At 48.4% G+C, this 17266-nt stretch overlaps 1 long non-coding RNA gene across 1 annotated transcript; it reads right to left on the reverse strand.

Annotated features, from left to right (window-relative positions):
* Positions 1-247: 247 nt before the first annotated feature.
* On the reverse strand, positions 248-3523 carry LOC147653384 (uncharacterized). The gene is made up of 2 exons (XR_015285839.1): positions 3411-3523; positions 248-2937 (listed from the first exon to the last, which is right to left on the reverse strand). It is a non-coding gene; the product is annotated as an uncharacterized LOC147653384 (long non-coding RNA).
* Between the last annotated feature and the right edge of the window lie 13743 nt (positions 3524-17266).

A 17266-nucleotide genomic window follows, 5' to 3' on the forward strand; every position in this document is an offset into this window, starting at 1 on the left:
TCCTCCACAGCCACCCTGGGCAGGAATTTTAACTGCATTAATTAATTGCTGACTGAGCTCCCCAGGTCTGACGTTACCACTGGAATACTCATCTAAATCTGGTGGCCAAACAAATTAGAACTAATGAGGCCATCAGGGTGATATTAACATAGGAGGAAGATGGCAGAGCTTCTGGAGGAGGTTTCACTGCCAGACCGGGCACAGCTTGTTTTCCAAACAGGCCTGGAGAGAGCAGGAGCAGATGAAGTGGATGCAGGGATGATCCAACACCAAATCTGGGATATGGCAGGATGTGGCAGCAGTTCCTTACTGCCTCCTGAGGAGTTTGGTAATGGCAAACAGGGTGGGAGCAGCAGGCTTGGGTGAAGAATCTGGCACAAAACTCCAGGGATTCTTGTCTCAGCTCCCTGCACTTGACTTCTGCTGGTAAAAGAGCCTGGTGCTTCAAGAGAGGCTTCAGAAAGATCATCTGAATCTGAGTAGCACAGATGGCTACCCAGCCATGAAGCCAAGGAAGCAGAGGGGATGGGATGTGACCCAGGTGAGTCCTCTCTCCCACACCTTTGCCTACAGACAGGCTTCCATGGCATTTCCACTGGCCCCAGAGCCCACCTGGGTGGAGGCTGTTGGAAGAGGCAAATTCGATGGGAAGATGAACAGTTCCAGAAGAAATACAGCTGGCACAGACATGAGGATGGCTCCTCTGAGAGGCAACAGGCCCGAATGGAAAGTCCATCCATACTGAGATCCACCCTGTCCTGCAGGCACGCCCCTGTGGGAAGTGCCAACCCAGATGTCTCCTTGAAAAGGGTGGAGAAAATTCCATACCACCCCTCTGAGAGAAGAACCAGAGCATTCCTGCTCCCCTCTGCCTCTGAAACACAGACAGTGGGTATCATGAGGGCAGATGGTGCTTAAAGGGTCACAAACTGAGGTTATCTGAGTGGAAGAGTCATCTCAGGACACACAGAAGTGCTTCAGAGCTTTGATAAGACCCTCCAGACATCTCCTCTCTAGGTACTCTTTCTTCCTCAGGCACCAGAGAGGCAACTGCTTGGGAGAGGCACGACAAAGGCTTTTGGGAAAAGCTGAAAACTTCAGCAAGGCTCAGAGAACAAGACAGACATTTTGGTTAATATCTGTAAACTTGGCTGCTGCTTGCTGAGATTTATTTATTTTATATTTTTATTTTGAAAATAATTTCTTTCCTGCTGCAGAGGTAACACTGAGAAGAGATTATTTGCTGTTCAAGCTGGTGATATACCCAATACTGTGGTGTCATTTCTGTTTTCTTGGATGGATGAGGGTCACTTTTAGAACTCCTTTTTGTAGGAACAAACTCTTAAACTAGACATTTTAAAATATATTTCCCATAAGCATTTATGGTAATGAAGAGAGCATTTACAGAAATCTCCAAAAAGGGGCACTGAATCATCCCTGCTTGTCTTGTTCCTGGAGATTGTCCAAGACTGAGATAATCCTTGCTTTCCTTTGCAGGGTTAGAAGGTCTTAGAAGCATCTCCAGAGGTTCTTCTGCTTTTATAACAGCACTTGAAATCTATGTAACAGCCAATAAATAGCACAGATACCTTCTGATCGTAAAATCACAGAAAAATGAGGTGTCTGGTGGTGGTACCTCGGTCACAAAACTTCACCTTGTGCTACCAGCCCAAACGTGGCCAAGTGGCATCAAGAGAATGCCATTGTCATCTCATGGTGCAGGAATGCCATTTTATGGGACACTAACCAGCTCTCAGTGCTCTCAGTGAAGAAGTCAATGACAGAATTCACAATTAGGAATGAAACCTCATCTCTCTACCAGAGGTAGTTAAATGAACACTGAGGCTTAAAGATGAGCTGATACTGCGGGAAGAGTTTGTGATGTTCTTTCCAGAGATGCAGCAGGGAACACAGGATATACAGAACCTGTGTCCTTCACACAATCATGGAATGGTTTGGGTTGGAAGAGATCATTTAAAAATGATCCAGCTCCAATCCTCTTCCATGAACAGGGATGCCACCAAGGAGAGCAGCTCTTGGGAGGACCCAAGCCAGCTTCCCCCAGCCATCCCCAGAAAACAGCTTTCCAGTGCTTTAATTGGCAAAAAAGCAACAAAGAGTTTATGGAATCTGTGAGTGACACCAAGCCCTCCATCAGCTCCTCCACCACACGTGGCAGCCCCCTCCAGTGCCCTCAGCTTGGTGCATAGTAGGGCTGTGGGGAGGGTTTCACACCTGCCCAATCACCCTGCCCCAGCTCCCTGGCACTCTGAGCAAAAAGGAGGAAAAGCAAAGAAACGCCGTGACAGGAGAGTTAACTTTTAGGCTGGGTGAGGAATAAGGGAGCTGGATGTCATTGTGCTGCAGAAATGACCTACTTTCGCTTTATCTGGCTTATCTCTGTTTGCATTGGTTTATTGATGGCAGGAGATACTGCTAAGTGAGTGGTGCTTCCAGAATACAAATGAAGGTTGAGTGCAGCCCTTCTGCCCAGGGAAAACTCTGGCAGGGACCAGGAGCAGCTCCTCCACCCAGCTCCTGGCAATTAGCAGGCAGATCTAATGCAAGGAGGTGCTGGGCTCTGAGGCAGTGACCAGAGCAGTGTTAGTGCTGTGCCTTCTAATGAGCCCTGCAGCAGATTGTGATGGGGGAAATCCTGGTTTAGTCCCACAGAAAGCCTGGTCCAGCTGGGGCAGACTTTTCCTTGGTCATTCCTTGAATTTCATTGGGCTGGGAGAGCACGGGGAGGAAAGACAACTGCTGGAAAATAGCAGCTCCAAGTGAGGGAGGGGACAGTGAGCTGCACGTTTCTGTCTCCCATTTTCTGGCCACAGCTGTGTTAGCCCAGGGTTCTCATGGCTCTCCATGTGGGCAGGGGGTTGTGCTCCTGGTGTGCTCTTCATCCCTCTGCAAAAACCTCCAATTCTGAGGCTAAGCCTGTAAAAACACAGAGTGCAGGGCCAGGAAAACAGCTGCTGGCACAGCCTTGGCCAGTGCCACCCTCCTCCTGACAGCAGTGCCCTGGCAGGGTTGAGGAGATGGCCTGGACACCACCTGAGCCCATCAGGCCACTTGGTGGAAGAAAGGAGAAGATGTGTGCACATAAATTACTGTGCTACATGCCCTCAGCCTTGGAGCACGTGCCCTGCTATGTTTCATTACATATTTTACAACACCCATGGAAAGCTTTAGCCACACAAAAACTTTCTTTAGCCCTCATGGAAAGTGCATGGACAGTAACACCCTTGGAGCCACAACTCTCAGCGTCCTTTTGCCTTTCCACAGGAAAGGCAAAATCCCCTTTCCAAGCCAAATCTGCCTGGCTGGCAACCACTGAGACCAGGAGTCTCCACTTTCCCCCCTCTCCACACCTTCCCTCAGCTCTCCCAAGTCCCAAGCTGGTTCCACACCTTGTTTCCAGGATCCTGTGTCCCACCTGCACAGGGCTGGTGCCAGACTTGGGAAAATCTCCTCATCCTCTCCTCTCCTCCTCCCTTTTCCCATGCCTGCCACACCTGTATTTGCTAATCAGCTCACAGCATGCTCAGTAATTGCCCACGAGAAAACACGGGTGCAGATGTGGTGGGGAGACAGGGGCACGCACAAAATGAGATTCTTGTTTTCCAAACAGACACCAAAATTTAATTACAGCCTCAATAAACGGTTATTAAAACCCTCTTCACTTTGTTGTTGTCCTTCCCCCCATTGTCTCCTGGCTCTGCATTATTGAATCATCAGCTCCTGTTGTCTTGTTTGGCTGCTTTGAGGAAAAGACACAATGCAGGAAACTGCAGAGTTTGGACCCACACAGTGTCTTCCCCCTCTCTCCTCCTTTTCTTTTACCATATATATTCCCTCTCCTTCTGATAAAACCATGTAGCAGAGAGTTTTCACCCATATTTTCTGTCTGTTTTCAGGCAGTAATTCCCAATCCCTGGCATGGGTAAGAGAGAGAAGGAAGGAAAAGGGGAAATTGCTGCTGTCTGTAGGGCAATGTGTCCCAGTGAGGTGTGTTGGAGCCCAAAAAGGGGGCACTGCCTGCTGCAGCTCTCCATGATGGGATGATCTCCTCATCCCCTGCCAGGACTGACATTCCCCAGGTGTCTTCATCCTAAGGGAATGTTTTCTTGCCTAAAGACAGAGGAGCTCTGGGTTTCCAGCCCAAAAGGATATTCCTGCCTTGGGCTTGTGCAGTGTCTGGTCTCATGCTATCCTGGTCTTTGAGGTGACCATAATGACCTCCTCAGCCATGGCAGATATCCCATGGAAAGGCCTGGATGTCCCTTTTCCTGTAATCCTGAGCTAGTTGAACACTCCTGGCTGTTTGCAGGAACACCTTACAGCTTCCCTAGGAAACTGTGCTTGTTTTACCCTCAGGGCATGAGTGAGGACTGACATCCCCACTGCCCTCCTTCAGGGAGAGAAGGAGATAAAGTTTTTCCTGGTGCCTTGTGTTGGTCCTTGGGAGGATTCTTTCTGACTCCACCACCCCACTTCCCAAGGACATGGAGAGGATGTAGGCTGTGTCACCACAAGGTCCCTGCCAAAGGGCCCAAAGCTGTGCTTAAAAAGTCAGGAATTAAATCCTGTCCATGTCCAGCTTCCCTGTGAGGCTGTTCAGGGCAGAGGGCACTAAGAAAGCTTTGCTACTACACCAGGATTCATTAGCACACCATGTTAGCCCTGGGCATGCACCAGAAATGTTAATCAGATGTTTCCCCCCTTCCCTCCTCCCGGCTTTAATCCCTCTATCAGGATCCCTAAAGGTTTGACATATGCACCCCAAGCCTGCTCACAGGGCTTGGTGCTATCTCTGCCTCCATCAGGAGGAACCAGCCGGTGTCTAAGCTCCCCTGCTGCCTGCTGGGTTTTCATACTTGATTCCATCTCATTCCTGCATAATCCCTGCTTGTAATTACAAATATCAGGCGTGGGGGGCCAGGGGGGCCATCTGTGGAGATAACAACTGCCCTGTTTGCTGACCTGAGCAACCAGAGATGGCTCCAGCTACTTGCCAGCTCCGTTGCATAAATCCAAAGGGCCTAAGATTGTGTATTTACATGGCTCCTTAACTCCCTTTTTGTCAAGGGCAGCCTTCCCACCCCAGATGGAAATAAAAAGGTGTTTATTTGCACGAGCCCTGAAGCCTGGCTTGCCTGTCACATGGGTGGCAGATTTATCTACATCCTGTTCATCCCTTAGAGCCAGACTAGGACACATGGAGATGAATCCTGAGTGTGGGCAAGGAGACCAGGACTCAGGTACACCCTCCAGAGAGCAGTTTCCCATACAGAAATAGAGGGGAAGTGCTGGAGAAGATTTAATCTGGCTGGGAAAATCCTGGGTGAGTGGGAGGGAAAGGCTTTGGCACAATAAGAGGATGGTCTTTGAAAGTACAGATATGATGTGAGGCACAACCACTCCAATGAGATGTTCCAACTCCCCAAAGCCTTGGCTAGAATTCACCTCCAGGAAGAGGTGCCCTCTCCCCTTGCCTGGCCTTTTAAAATCATGGCAGATTTGGCCCCAGAGGTTGTCCCAGTCACAAATCCACCAGCCAGGACGTTTCCCATCCCAGTTACCCTCACAGACCACAACGGGCCCCGTTTTTTGGCCATTTTGCATGGAGATGCAGCAGAACCCATTCTGCCATCACACACCTCTCATGCTCCCAGCCCTTCCCCACTGTCCCCACATCCTCATCCTGAGCCCCCAGATGCATGCTGGCACCTTCTTTCCCCACCCCAACACCAGACACCCCTTAAGGTGTTTCACTGGTGGACCACAGCACCTTCCCATCCCTGTCTCCCCAGATGTGCCTTCACTTAGCTCTGCCTTGGCACCCGAACAGAAAAGAATCATGGAATCATTTAGGTTGGAAAAGCTCTCCAAGATCATCAAATCCAACCATTAACCCAGCACTGCCAAGGCCCCCAAGTGCCACATTTACATGTCTTTTAAATCCCTGCAGGGATGGGGACCCCACCACTGCCCTGAGCAGCTGTGCCACTGCTGGGCAGCCCTGGTGGTGAAGATCATTTGACAGGAGGGGAAAGATTCACCTGAGTGCCCTCAGTGAGGACAGCAGTGTTTGGGCAGTGCTTTCTCTGCCCTAGGAACCAAAAAGGGACTGGGTGTGGTACCAAGCACCAGCCACAGCAGCCACTTTATTTTGTTGTTAAACATCCTGCCGCAGGTGAAGGGACCTGCTGGAGCTCTCACACACAATGCCAAGTGTGAGTCAGACTGCTCTGTTTGCCCTCAAGGCTGAAGAGGGCAAATCCCTGGCCCTTTTATTTATCAGCACAAACAAAGCCTTTGATCCCTCAGAGTCCCTGGAGAAGCCTCCTGTGCAGAACTCACAGTGCAAGTTGTGTCATCCTAAAACAAACACCCACTCCTGGCCCCAGGACTCACACCCCCAGTCTGATGATGGTGTTAATTAGATCCTTCTTGTCTACAGTGAGAACACAGCTCACAAGCCACCAACATTTGAGACACTCCAAGAGGTGAATCCCACCTGACTCTCAGTTCAGAGGGGCCCAGTTCTGCACCAGGGTTCAAGGAGATGAACCAGGATCCATCCTTCCATCACCCAACTCCCCTTCTTGGCACAGTAAGTGGATGAGCTCTGAAAAAAGCAGATGTGAAGGACAACAGGGTCAGCTTAAGGGGATGTTCCAATTCCCCAACAGGCTCTCTTTAACACGTCACAACTGGGCCCTGGCTTTTGCTCCTGAGGGCAGGATGGGTAAAAAAAAAACCCCAAATAGCCCCAGATTGTCACCTCTATCTGCTCTGGAGACTGTGAGTTCACAGCTCCTACTCATGGTTTTCAGACAGGGTCCTACATCAGAGTTTCTTCTCTTTGCAAGGATCTTTAATTCCTGACCTTCCCCACATCCTTCCCTCCCTGCTGCCCTCCCTGGCCTCTCAGATCTTTTCTCCTGCCTGTGCTGAAGGAAAATTCCACTTGCTTTTGGAAGGGTCACTGTGTGAGCAGCAGGGAGATGACAGCAGCACTCTGAGCAGTCACCAGAGATGTTCCCCAAGCATTCCAATCCCCTTTCCCCCTCCCTTTCTCCAGAAGTTCCAGTCCTTTATCACTCTCATTTCCGCCCAACTATTTATTGTGCAATAACTCATTACCATTCCTCCTAGGACACCTTTAATAAAAGCCTATGCTTGCATATTAAATATTAAATTTATAAGATGTATAATCCTTCTAATTAAGTTGAATTTAATCTAGAGCTCTAAATTAGAAGGAAAAGAGTGGGGAGAAAATAAGAAGGGGAGGAAAAAAAGAATCAGAAAAGCCGAATATCTGTGTGTGCCAACCACCCCGTGGTGTCATTGTCTGAGAGCAAAGACCGAGGGGCTGCCCCCACTGAGATGAGAGAGGGCAGGGGATCCACAGAGCCCTTTGAAGATTCATTTCATGCCACTCACAGGCAGCACAGCCAGAGGCAAGGTGTCCACCTATCACAGACCCATCCTGGAGTCTGACAGACCTGGTTCCCTCTCCTGCTCCACCACGGACTCCCTGCCTGAGCCTGAGTGGGAAAAAGGTCCCGATGCACAAAGGGGCTTAGGAGCTGTGTCATTTTTGAGACAGGGCTTAGCTGCCAGCAAAATGATTCTGAAAGCCCCTGACTTTGGGGAGTTTTGGTCCACGTGGCTTTCTAGCCTTTGGATTTCGTGCAATGCTTGGCTTCCTTTTAAAAGTCAGAGAACCTAATCCCAAATAATTTGTCTTTTGTGTTGGTCCTGAGCTGCAGTTCCTGCACACAAGGGTAATTCCAATTCCTCCTGCAGAAGTCCTGTGTATCTGCTAAGATCCTACAGCTTGGAAAGCAATGGGATTATGCCAGGATTCTTCAGAAGTGGAACCTCATGGAATCAAAGAATGGTTTGGGTTGGAAGGGACCCTAAAGCCCATCCAGTGCCATCCCCTGCCATGGGCAGGGACAGTTTCCACTATCCCAGGGTGCTTCAAGGCCTGTCCAACCTGGCCCTGGACACTTCCAGTGATCCAGGGACAACCACAGCTTCTCTAGGCACCCTGTGCCAGGGCCTCACCACCCTCCCAGGGAAGAATTTCTTCTGTAAACTCCAACTCCTGCTCCTTGGTTTTGATGTTCTTTTAATGCCCACAGGATACAGCAGGTCTATGAGGACTGCCACTGATTTATGACCTTTTTACATGTGAAATATCTTATTTTGTTCTTAAAACATCTTGATTTCCCATCTTACCAGCCCCATAGCTTTATGACTGCCTTTGGTAAGTACAGTTATGGGTTTAACAGTTATGGCTAAATACAGCTACGGGTTTTTACTTGTGAAATATCTTATTCTGTTCTTAAAACATCTGGATTTCCCATCATACCAACCCCACAACTTTATGACTGTCTTTGGTAAATACAGGTATGGATTTAACACAGTCCTTGAACCCCTCACAGCCTTTTTCCATGGAAGGGGAAACATGAGATATTTTTTAAAGCAAGAATAAGGTAAGCATCATGCCTGGCCAGAAGCTGGAGAGTGGGGGAATTCTGATGTTTTAAGCAGAGTGTGTAAGTGCCAGGGCAACTCTGCCAAACAAAAGCATTTTTTAAAAAAAAAATTTGTATCAGGTTGAGGACAAGAGAAGGGAAATATTTGGTAAACTGAGCACTGCATTCACTGGGTTGTTGGACAAGTAGGAAGAAAATTCCCCAGGGATGTTCCCAGCACAGCTGGAAGAGAACTCCCTTGGGATATCTCCAGAAAATAGGATATCCCTTGGGATATCATCCAGAAAAAAACTTCCAAAGGCTGTCACCAACAGAACTGGAGGTCACCAGAACTCTATCAGCACGCCAGAAAGAAAAGGTGATTATGATATTCCCATCATAACCTATCAGACAATCCCACCAGCACACACTGGCACATCTGGTGCCACGTTCTACCAAGATGCTCCGAGCCCATCTAGAAGCACTAGAAGAGTTAAAAAGCACAAGAAGGAGTGCTGAGGAACAGGAATGTGAATTATCTCTCCTAAAAACTTAATCTTCCTTCCTACCCACTGGGTGAACAAGACCCACGGCCTGCAAAGCATGGAAACCCCTCTCCTTGTTGCCTCTATTACACCCAAGTTGTGCTCCTGCCTTTTTTCTGTCAGTAAGACACTCTTGCAGGGCCATAAAGAAAATAACTCACTTACTGGCATTTTCTTCAAAGTCCATATTGTATGCATTGCTTTTCACAGGGAATTGGATTTTCAAATTCACAGGCTCTAAAGGTCAAGGATAACAGGCTATCAGCATTTAATATGCATTCCAGGGAAAAGAAAAAAACTATAAAATTTGAAATAAAGGCTGCATGAAAATTCATTTCCAAAAAACCCAGATCAAAACATCTCCCTTCCCTCCCTATGAACTGGCATCTGCTCTTTGTTGTTGTATCTGAAATGTATTAAAAGCCTCCTGCTAGCACCATGGCTTAAGTCAACATCTGCAGCATTGATTCCTGAAGGTGATCCAGTAGGGAGGGGGGTTGGAGCCGGGACTTTTGTTCAGCATCAAAACAACAGCAACAGCAACAAAGACCATTGTAGCTTTTGTGCCTGTGTGTGCACGTGCCTCTTAGAGATGCTGAGGTGGGTGAAGGTGTTGAAAGAGATTCAGCACGGATTTCAAACAACTCCCTGCTGCTGGAGGGATGGGGAGGAGCAGAGAGGAAGGAGAATGTGAAGCCCTAAAGCTGTCTCTGTTCTCATTTCAGCCACACCAGCCATTCTCAGGAAGGGCAAACAGCTACTCTGAGTTTTGCTGCATACCCCAATAGGAATGAGATTGAAAAGGAAAGAGGAAAGAAATTTGTTCAAAATCTCATATTATGACCAATTAGATGAGTGTCTTCTCCCTTAGTGGATTCCACAGGTAACACCCAAAAATTTCCACATTGTCTTCCACATCTCCAGCACTGAAACAACTCCCTCCTCACTGGAGAATTCCCTTTCTCTTAGGATCCCCTAATTCTAGAATTTAGCAAGACAAGTCTCCAGACTGAACAGTCACTTTGATAGCAGTTGGATAGAGACAGACAATTCCAGAAGCTTGTTAGCCCAGCTGGAGAGAGGCAGGACAAAAACTTTCCCTGAAAATGCATTTGTCTCTCAGCCACCTCCTCCAAGAAGTTTAGACAATTGCTTATACAAGAAATTTCACTTTTCAACAGCTGAGAAGGGCCTCTCCCTTTGAGAACTTAGCAAATCCTACACTCCCAAATCCTGCTTTCAACAGAAAAATCACTCCCTGCCTTTCCATCAACCCCTCACCCTGTGACAGACCTCTCAGCACCAGCTTCCACCTGGATCACCTCATTCCCTGGATAAGGGCAGCAGGGGCACAGGGACTCACACCCACACACAGACTGATCCCAGGAGTGGAGCAGGGCCAGAGCCCAAACCTCATCAAAGTTATCATGACTCATGGGGTCTCTCAGATGTGGAATCATCTCGAGTTAAGGCAGGAACACAGACACAAAGAAAAGAATTCCCAAACTCCCCTACCTCCCCACTCACAGCCTTATCTGTTGTGCCACACGTCCCACAAAGCCTTCAGCTGGAGGAAAACCCATCGAAAATGTGCTGAGTGACTTCAACACCACTGAGTGCTGAATGATTCACCACAACTCAGTACTTGGTGCAGAGATGGAGAGGGAGGAAAATCCATGGGAAAAGTTTTGCAATCACTCTTCCCAGTCAGCTGCCCCAGGGTAGGATCAGTCTGCCCGTGCTCCCCTTGCCTGAGCAAGGATGTGCTTGGCAATCACTTCAGCACAGGAGCTGCTGTCCCAGCTGTCCTTGGCTCCTAGAACAGGTATTTCACATTCCTCCCTGGAGTCCCTCAGGATTTCCTCTTCGTCAGGTTTCTCCATAGGCCCCAGCACCAAACCAGCACATCTCATGGGCTGGTGCTGTGCAGGGCATGAGAACAAGCTCTCCTGCATGAATTGCCTCTGCAGATTCTGGGGAGTGTCCAGGGACATCCAGCTTCCAGGAGGTGATGGAGTTTGCAAGGGGATTTTGAACCTGTGGATGCTCCCTGGTCCAAATCATTCGGGGCTTGGCAGGGAACCCTCTCTAGGGCATCTTGCAGTGATTTCTTATGGTGTACAGAGAAAAGAGGCCCAGATCCTTCTTGAGAGAGCCCAGAGGTTGCTTACATAAGAAACAATTTGATCTGAACCAGCCTGAGTCCAGCTGGTTTCATAGAATCAGAGAATATTCTGAGCTGGACATACCCAAAATCTCACCGTGTTCCTGAGAGCATTTTCCAAATTGTTTCTTGAACTCTCTAAGACTTGGTGCCATTTCCACTTTGCTGGGGGGGCTGTCCCAGTGCCCAGACACCTGCTGGGTAAATACACAATATTGTGTATTTGTATATGTATTTATATATTTACTTTTTCTAATACACAGTATTACCTGGTGTGGTGGTGCATCCCTCCCTGCCCAGCCCTGGGACACACCCATATCAGGAGCTGCACCAAGAAACCCATCATCCAGGTGTAACCAACATGCAGGAACATCTCCTGGTGTCCTTCCAGGGTAGCTGGCTGCCAGTCCCCATGGGCCAGGACATCCTGGGTGGCTTGGGCACCACAGGGACCTTGTGCTTCACTTCTCTTGTCCACATGGATCTTCAGGAGGAGGCCAAGACACTCTGCAGATCATTCACAACTGCAAACCAGGTTGGCTTTGTCAAACCATCACATCCAGCAGCCTGTACTGATGCCTTGGACAGGCTGCCTGGAGCAGAGCTGGGCAGAGTTAAAGCAGATATTGATTAAAGACCTTTAATAAATCCAGATCCACCCTGGGCAGTGCAGGAGCCTGGCAGAGGCTACACCCGACAGGGATGACGGTCACGAGTGTTTCTGCAGATCTAAGTTTGGTCCATTTGCATATCAGGGGTTAATTGTCCAGTTACAGCTTCAGGTAATGAAGCCACGTTCCCCCAGTTTGCTCCTCCCCAATTCACTTTTGTTTATATTTTTCGGCCTGAGGCTGTGGGGTGTCCTTGGTTCTCAGGCCCAGCAGGATTGTTTCATCTGCCCAAGCTGTGAAGAGAGCTTGCTAACACTCTGTGAGAGTTCAGAGTTATGCACTAATGTACTACAAGCGCTGAAACACAGAAAAGATAAATCTTCAGGCATCAGTACCCCCTTGCCATGGAAAACAGCCCCTGTCCCTTGCAATGCCCCCCAGCACGCCTGTGGCAGGGTTCTTGGGAGTCTCCACAGAAAAGGGGTTAACCTGCCCCTCTCTGGGACAGAGCCAGACACCCAAAATCAATCCCTCAGCAGCCAACATGAATTAAGCCAGTTTCTGCATCAAAGCCTAGGAAAAGCTGGTTGCTGTTAAGGGAGCATTTATGAGAGGTCTGGAGGTGTTATTACATTGGGAAGGTTTCTCCTGCCCCAAGATCAAGGACTCCTGGACAGCAAATCTACAGCCCAAAGCAACACCTTGTTGTGAGGGAAACAAAACTGCTGGAAACGGGTTAAAAATCGGCTACAGCTGCACAGAGAGAAGGTCTGGGGGGTGAATCAGTTTGGGGTGTGCAACAGAGGGATCTCCAGTGGAGGAAAGAAACACCTGAGGGTTTCTAAAGGTTTGTCTGCTGGGGTGGACTGAGATTAATATGACCCCCACCAGGCAAAGGCTGAGAGGTTCCCAGTGGAAAAGTCAGACTATCACAACTGAAGCCAAGGGAGTCTTTTTTTTTCACAAAGTTCCTGGTCCATCAGAAGAACTTTTTGCCTCAGGAAATCAGGTATCAGTAAATGTGCAAGAGAGAGAGCTGTTTGCATCATCCATCTGTAATTCTGACACACACCCTGCCCGCTGCTCCATCTCCAGTCAGGCAGATCTAGGTGGATCCAGAGTCAACATTTGCAGACACTTGAAGATGTTTGGGTGAAGAAAACACAGTTTATTTAGGAAAAAGCATTTCCCTCCTCACACTTACCTGCTTTAAATTCTGCCCAGTGAGATAAGGAATGAAATCAAGAGTAAAAAGCACCAGCAGTGCAGGAATGGTCCTGAGTGTGTCCTTTCCTCATCCAGGAAAACAGCTCACTGAATTTTTGCCCCTCATTGCCAGTGCAAGTGGCTGAACTTATGAAAGAGAACTGAAAAAGGGACATGGTGGGATAAGCAGAAATTTGGAACAGAGAATGAGGAGCATTAATGGAGAACACTCAGAGGTTGAAAAAAAAATCATTTTGGGAGGTACAAAGGAGAACATTCAGGATTTCTGTACTTCATGCAGATAGGAGGACAATTCCTTTCATTTGTCCCTGGAGCTCTCCAAGACAGCCAAGTTGCTTAGTTTGCTTAATTTCTAGCAAGGGTTGCTGACATGAGGAAAATTGTCTTCACACTCAGGCTGTGAAACATTGGAAGAGGCTCCTGGGGAGGGAAAGTGGCATCATCTTTTGTACTGGGGCAGGTTATTCTACCTGCTCACATCTGCACAGACACCAGTTCCATGGGTCTCACGGGTGCAGGCAATCCCATGGAGTGACAGTGACATTCCCTGGGATTTCTGGACCCTGGCCAGCTGTTCTGCCTGGTCTGGCAGACAGCCACAAAAATGTAGGGCTACCCAAAATGGCAAAAGATCCTGAGCAGCAACGTTTTCACCACAGAAACAGGGCCAGGAGGTTGTTTGGGTACAGCTCTGGTGGGTGCAGGGTAGAGGGAGGTGGGATAAGGTCTTTTCCCAGCCTGTGTCATCTGGAAGCTGTTTCTTGACAATAACAAGGAACCCTGAGATCCCACAGCCAGCTCATGGGCCAAGGTGATCACTGATCCCCTCTGACCCTCAGCTCCTTCCCTGGGAAACAGAAAGGAAAATGTCTCTTTTTCCATTCTCCTCCCTTGCTTCCACATGGAATTCACAGGTGGATGATGCTTCCTGCTGTCTTTGTGTGCCAGGTGCTGGGCTCCAGTAATGCCTGAGACTCTGAGGCGTTGCTGCAATCTCTCCTGTTACAATTACTGCCTTGTTCTTCTGGTTTAGATGAAGGAAAAAGTTTAACCCTTCCACCTCCACCTGAAAAGCCACCAGTTCTAGTGGAAAGCTGCAGGGTTTATGGTGGAGTGCCTGATGGGAATAGGGGAGCACCTTGGGCATTGCAAACTGAAGGCTGGTGGCAGGCAGGTGGTAATTGCTCTGTGCTGACCAAGCATCAGGTCTCTGTTCCATTCCCTTCCCAAAAACAACCTCCTGCTTTCCATCTGCTGTGGAAATGCTCCCAGATCAGTGGCCTCTCCTGCTTTCTGCCCTTTCACCATGGAGCAGACTGAACCAGGGGTGATTTCCCTTGTTAGCTCCTGAAGAAGAACGAGGCCCTTGGTAGAAAATGCCCCCTCAAGCTCCCCTGGGGCTGTGTCTGGATTCTGCTCCAGTTCTTCCCACACCAGGGACATCCAAGCTGGCTCCCACCATGTGTAGGATGAAGGACACCAAGAGGACATCACGTCTGCATTGCACAATTGGCCATAAACATACAAACCTGGAGCATCTCGGCTCCATCAGACCCCAGTACAGCCCTGGCTGTTGACGGGAGCACAGAACCTGCCCCCTGCTCCATCTCAGGCTTCTCCATGACAGGAGAGGGACAGAGCAGCCATCAGCACAAAGCACTGCCATGTTTTGGGGCAAAAAAAATGGTAATCCCTGCACAGACATCCTCTCATGGCAGCCTCTGTGCAGAGGTTTGGCTTTCCTGGGGAAGCAGAGAAACAAGTGGTGAAAGTGTTTTTCTTTAGCTTGGGCAAATGGGCTATTTTTCAGTTGCTTTTTTTCCCCCCTTTCTTTTTCTTTTTTCTTTTTTTTTTCCCTTTCTCCAGCAATAGCACAGCCGTTGCCTGCATACTAAGCACCCTGCAGCACTCTAATTATCCTGGCAGCACACACAGCCCCTGCTTCTGCTGATGGCTGCAGGGAACCACTGGGAAGGCAGCAGGAGATTAGGGAGAGGCTGTGGGCAGAAGGAGTGGGATGCAGGACCCAGCCCAGGAGGTCAAGCCTAAAATCAAGGGAAAAGGGACTGGAGTCATGCTGGGAACAGGAGGGATGCCCTGGCTGTGCTACAACCTGCCTGGAGGTCCTGATTGCTCACTAAAGGGTGGTGAGTTCCTCCCACGGCGTGCTGGGTGATGATTTGATGGTGGCTGCAGGGTTGTGGGTCAGTCCCACATCCCACCAGTCATTCACCACTAAATGGAGGCTTTCAAATGCTCAAGACTGGGAGCATTGTGGCCCCACCTCAAATTCGGAGTTCAGTTTTAGGTCCCTCATGAAAAGAAGGACATGGAAGGGCTGGAGGGTGTCCAGGGAAGGGAAAGGAGCTGGGGAAGGGTCTGGAGCCCCAGGAGAGGCTGAGGGAGCTGGAAAGGGGCTCAGCCTGGAGAAAAGGAGGCTCAGGGGGGACCCTGTGGCGCTGCACAACTCCCTGACAGGAGGGGACAGACAAGGGGAAAAAGGTGAGGATGAGAGGAATATAATCATTAAGGTTGGAAAAGCCTTTTAAGATCAACCATAATTGAGAAAATTACCTCAAATTGTGAGGAGGTTTAGATGGAATATTCAGAAAACTTTATTCAGTAAAAGGGGTGTCCAGCCCTGGCACAGCTGCCCGAGGCAGGAGTGGAGTCCCCATCCCTGGAGGGGTTTTAAAGCCATGGGAATGTGGCACTTGGGGACGTGGGGCACTGATGGCCTTGGCAGGGCTGGGAATGGTTGGGATTGATGACCTCTGAGTCTTTTCTAACTAAATCTCTCTGTGGTTCTATGTGGAGCTAGGAGGACTGAGCTGAGCAATGGGACACTATTTTTTATAGTCTCCTGTGAGAACTTTCTTATGGAAATTTGTCTGTTTTCAGGAACAACATGGACCTCCAAAACACCCAGGGGCACATGTATTGTGGAGCACTGGGAGAAACAGCCAGGATCCTCCCTTGGGCAATTGTCTTCTGACAGGTGAAAAGCAAAAAAAAAAACCCAAAACCACAAAATAAAACAACAACAAAAAATGCAAACAAACAAACAAAAGAATAAAAAAAAAAACCCAACAAAAAACCAAAAACAAAATCACTAAGGAAAAAAAAAAAACCAACCAAAAACTGGGCTATTTTCTTCCCTCTTTCCTATTACTCAGCAAAGCTAAACTGGATTTCTGCAGTGATTGTTTCTCCTTTAATCTGTCCTGGTTCCTAAAGCTTTAATTAAAACCCTACTGGAGCCTCATAGGATGCTCACAGTTACTTCAGAAGAGTCCTAATGCATTTCCAGACTCAGACCAAAAAAAAAAAATGCTGAAGTGAGGGAACTTGGGCTGAAACCTGATGGGATTTCAGCTGTCAGGACCAGGGAAGGGAATCCTTCTTCGAAAGAGACTCTTTACTGTTATGGGTGTCAAGTCCTGCCTGCAAAAAGGGCATGGCAGAGTCCAGTTCTGTGTGATGGATGTCTTCAAAATGAAAAGAGGCCCAGGCTGAGGGGACACAAGAGCTGATAGTGGAACAGGGAATAACTCAAGGCTAAAAAGGACCTCTCAGATAACTCTGAGCTCCTACAATGCCCATAGTAAGAAATCAGTCAGTGCTTGTTGTATAAACCATGTTGATCTCCCCAAAACTTACTTCCAGTTTTGACTAGGAGGCAATCCACTGTCCCTTTGGGGTGAGAACCCCAGTGGCTCTTTTGGCAGGTTATTCCAATAGTTAATCTCAAAATGAGTTTTTAAGATAATTTACCTCTATTTCTCACTTGTATTTATATTTCACTTTCCAGGGAGCAGCAACTTTACTTTGCTGTAAGAGAGGCCTGAGCACTGTTGTATCCTGTTCATTAGTCCATTTAAAAGCAAGGTTTTTTCCACATTTAAAAGGTTTTCCCACATTTTATGCCATCCACATCTTTGATTTTGACAGTGAAATCTTGGAGGAGCCTTGAGCTGTGTTACCATGCAGTGCCAAGCCTGGGCACTTCCAGGCTGATGTGCCTCTAACATGCTGTGAGATTCCTCCAGTCCCTCCCTGACCATCTCCAGGGTCCCCTTAGGAAATAACTCATGGGACATTATCCGTGCCTTCCCTGATTTTGCTGTAGAGCTGTAGAGCTTCCTGACTTATCCCATGGAGAAGAGCACGTTCCTTTCCCTCTGTGCTGGTCTTCTGCAGATTGAGAAGTTTCAGTGGATGAAAAAT

This window comes from Cyanistes caeruleus, chromosome 4 (genome assembly GCF_971803275.1).
Source record: "Cyanistes caeruleus chromosome 4, bCyaCae1.hap1.1, whole genome shotgun sequence".
Classification (NCBI taxonomy): Eukaryota; Metazoa; Chordata; class Aves; order Passeriformes; family Paridae; genus Cyanistes; species Cyanistes caeruleus.